The sequence below is a fragment of the Octopus bimaculoides genome, chromosome 2 (genome assembly GCF_046866305.1).
Source record: "Octopus bimaculoides isolate indiv1 chromosome 2, ASM4686630v1, whole genome shotgun sequence".
Taxonomy (NCBI): domain Eukaryota; kingdom Metazoa; phylum Mollusca; class Cephalopoda; order Octopoda; family Octopodidae; genus Octopus; species Octopus bimaculoides.
The window spans coordinates 143,298,534-143,303,533 of NC_142929.1; positions in this window are offsets into that span (position 1 = coordinate 143,298,534).

The following is a 5,000-nucleotide window of genomic DNA, read 5'->3' on the forward strand; positions in this document are numbered from 1 at the left end:
CAGGAAACCCCAAAATGGCTGAAGTTCAAAAGGCTGGCTGTGTGGTAAGTACCTTGTTCACCAACCTCATGGTCCTGGGTCCGTCCCACTGCGTGACACATTGGGCAAGTGTCTTCTACTATAGCATCGGCCCAACCAAAGACTTGTGAGTGGATTTGGTAGACAGAAACTGAAAGAAGCCCATCGTATATATATATATATATATATATATATATATATATATATATATATATATATATATATATATATATATATATATATATATATATATATATAAAGATATATTTATATATGTGTATGTATATGTTGGTGTGTCTGTGTTTGTTCCTCCCAACATCGCTTGACAACCGATGCTGGTGTGTTTACGCCCCCGTCACCTAGAGGTTCGGCAAAAGAGACCGATAGAATAAGTGCCAGGCTTACAAAGAATAAGTCCTGGGGTCGATTTGCTCGAGTAGAGGTGATGCTGCAGCATAGACGCAGTCAAATGACTGAAACTAATAAAAGAATGAAATAATAAAAGAACAAAAGAATCAGATAGTGAAATGGGACTGGATCATGATTTGAGGGAAATAAGTTGACTGGTTCACCAACGCACACACACACACAGATACACACACATACACATACATACACACACGCGCGCACACATACACACACACATACACACACATACACACACTCACACACACGCATATATAGTTAGAAATTAAGGAAGGATTTCTTTGAAAGAGGTATGTAAAACATCCAATCATTGGCACGTCGGTTTAATACCACATAAATTGATGTATAATGCAAATTACAGACAATCAATTAAATAGAGAGATTCAATGGACAATCAAATAATTTATTTTTGTCATAATATAACACATTATGCCATGAATATAATATGATATAACATGAAAAAAATCATTAAAAATCTAAAGAACTAACAATTTGTTTCGATTTGTATATTTTATTTGATTTATAAACAATTCATATCCATTTCTATAAGTCTCTTCAGAGCTTTGTTTTAAAAACAGACGAAATTCCGTGTGAAATGACGGCCGGATTGTAAAAAAAATAAAACAAATGCCTATGTTTTGGAGCGAGAGCGTTAACTTTTCAATTATATGGGAATTACAATTTAAAAAAAAAAAAGATTATAATGGACAAAATAATTAAGTAAATAGAATCTACAACTATCGAAATATATTTCTGTATATCTCAAATAGTATTAATCTAAATTCGTTTAGGTCGAAGACAATCTTTGGCTATTATAATAACATAGAACAACAATATATAAGCATATAAATCAGGTATTAGGGACTTACTCTAGAGGCTGTAACAAAATGAGTAAATAAATATAAATGATAATATACTAATATATTGGTAAAATATAACAACTCTTGATAAAAAAAATTGTTTAAATAACTAACAAAAAATGTACTTTATTTACTTCGTTTATCGGACGGAGAATTCCGTAATAAATGATATTTTACTGTTTTACATGTTTACATGTTATACATATATATATATATATATATACACATATATACACACAAACAAACATAACCATACAAAAATAAACACATATACACATCCACACATACACACATGTATATAAAAAAGTATATATATATATATAAACCCATATATACATATATATATATATACACATACATATACATACATATACATATATATACACATACATATACATACATATATATACACACACATATATACACACCCACATACACATACATATACATACATACACACACGCAAATATATATATATATATATACACACACTCTCGCATGTCTCCACATGTATACATACACCCATACACATATACACTCATATATTTGCGCCACAGACCTAATTCCAGTAAAATATATAGAAATAAATATACCTATTCCTAAAATGCGAACTTGTGCCTATACACATTCCGGTAATTCATATTTATAAAATGCAAACGTATGCCTATACATATGTAGACATCTGTAAGCTTTAAACGTTATTTTATAAACTAGGTGACCCTTGGAAAAAAGTATGGGAAATAATTCCAAGTTACATAACGAACAAGTACTTTTACCCTTGTCGTACGGCATCGGTTTGACTACTATCAACCATCGATTTTGAGCTCTATCTTTTAAGAGACATATATATATATATATATATATATATATATATATATATATATATATATATATATATATATATATATATATATATATATATATATATATAGTTTTTTATAGTTTTTATATAGTTTTATATAGTTTATATAGTTTTTTTTAATTCATAATAAAACATATATATATATATATATATATATATATATATATATATATATATATATATATATAAGTCAGTAAATAGTGGGGTTGTGTTAACCGCACGTGGAGAAATAATAGGAAAATGAAAAAAAGCCAGAATGCTGAACTGGAAGCATAATTTAATAAAGATTTTTTCTAACCGGTTTTCATTGCGATGAAGCAAATTATCAAGAAGAAGGAGAATGAAAATGTTTTTTTACAAAGAAGTACAAAAAAGTACAAAATGAAGAAAATAATATATAAAACAATAATATATAAAAAAAATAAATATACCCATACATTATATTGTCTTTGAGCTTTTGTAGTTCAATAGTAGTTCATGTATAAATTGGTAGGAAAAATAAGGATGCATGAGAGTTGAGAGTTTTGTTAGGTTTTAAAAAAGGGTTAAAAGTTTGTGTTAAGCAGGAAACGTGGTGTCAAAACAGGAAGTGTGTGTAAGGGGAGACAAGTGTTTTTAGTTAGAGTTATGAACTCTTTTTTTCCAACAGGAAGTTTGTGTCTGTTCATAGAGAAATAAGGTCACTGAGGGGTGTGTGTGTTAAGAAATGGTTGGAATTTCTCTATGAAAAGATTCTCCTTGTTGATTCTTTCTTGTGTGGTGATTCTGTCTTTACATTGATAGAAAGGGAATATAATGAATTTAGGGTTTTTGTTTCTGGCGCAAGAGTCTATGTGGCCACTGAGTGGAATTTGGCGGTATTGAGGGAGGTTTATTTGTTCCTTATGGACAGCTACTCTTCTACGTAATGGAAGGCTTGTCTGTCCGATATAGAAGTTTTGGCAACCTGCGCAAGTAAGGACATAAATGAGGTTACCCGAGGAACAAGAGAAATTGGTTTTAATTTTAAACTTTGTTCCTTGTTTGAAGGTAAATTCAGAGCCTTCAAGTAGGTAGGGGCAGGTGCCACAATTAGGGCGTGCACATTTTTTAACTGATGGGGGTGGAAGTGGTGTATGTAGTTTGGAATTGGTTAATAATGTTTTCAAAGATTTGTGTTGCCTTTTGCATTTAAGGACTTTGTGTGTATTAATGATATTGTTCATTTTCGGGTCTGTGGTAAGTAAGGGGAGGTTTTGTTTAATTGTGGTGAATGCTTCGATGTTATTGGGGTCATGGGTGGAGATGTATGGAAGTATTTTGGGGTTGGGTGTGTTATTATGTTGGTTGATTTTTAGTGTGTTTTTGTCAAGTTCCTTGGCACGTTTTATTCCAAGATCTATGAGTGTGGAGGGATATTGGCGTTGTAACAGTGTTTTTTTGAGATCTTGTAAGCGTATTTCTCGAGTGGTTGGGTCAGAGACAATGGTGCAAATTCTTTTAGCTAAATTAAAGGGGATATTTATCTTGGTGTGTTTTGGGTGGCATGAGCTAAAAAGGAGGTATTGTTGTGAGTCTGTAGGTTTGTGGTAGATATCAGTTGTGATTTGGTTATTAGGTGTTTTTATGATTAAGAGATCAAGAAAAGGGAGATGATGTTTGCTGAATTCCATAGTGAATTGAATGTTGGGATGTATGTTATTAAGAATGGATTTGAATTCTAGAAGTTTTTCATAGGGTTCATTCCATATGATGAAACAATCATCCAAATATCTTTTCCAGTTATCCATTAAAAAGATGTGGAAAAGGTGTCCAAATTTCTGACGTGAGGTACTCTATAGCGTTTTCTTCTTCCATCCTTCTCTAAATCTCTTCTTCTTCCTTTCCTCCTCCACTGTTTTCTATCTGTCTTTCTCTCTCTACCCTCTTTCGGTTTTTTCTCTATCTGCCTCGTTGCTCACATGTGACCATCGTCCATGCTTCTTTACATCACGTGACCATTTTCCCTTTTGTTGCATGGACGTTTAATAACGGACGTGTTTTCTTTTCCTATGTTTTCTCTTTTCAAAAAGTATGTTTCTCCCAATGTTCACTATTTTCCTCTCGTTCTAGTCCAATGACGCTCCATGTTTCTTTTCGTTCGGTTTCCTTGTACGTCTCCACTATCAATTATTATCGTGTCCTACTGGCTAAAACTCTACTTATTTACTTGTGCAACTGGAGATGACACTGCATTTAAATTGATGTAATGATTGTATTGTTCAATTAATACGAACTGCTTGAAACGGTCGTACTGCATCACTATCATTTTGCTTATTTTGATCATATAATATATATATATATATATATCCTATATAAATTTCACATCACCGACTCATTTATTTGCACTTCTAGTAATGTCATTTTTTGCATCTCCTACTCTGTCTCTATCCCTGTACATCGGAGAAACGGACGCGGTTTGGCTAACCGGTTCGCGGAACACCTCCGAGACATCAGACTCGGCAATGACACACCGGTCCCACGCCATTCCACCTCTACCGGTCATTCTTTTCGAAATCCCCTTACACAAGAGCTGTCTGGATACCCACCTTCGCCGTGAACACAAATAAATCTTCTTGTATCGGTCTTTGTGCTATGTAGACACAACTCACCTCTTCTCTTCATCTGGCACCAACCTCATCTTCTCTCTTTCTTTGTTAACAACACCACACACCAACCTCCATATACAAACATACAGTCTTCAATAGCGTCACCATACATAACACTATATGAGCAGCGACACACTCCTTAAGTCAATGCGCATATCACACACCATCATGCCCATTCTCACACCCTCACAAGCACATAATACCTGA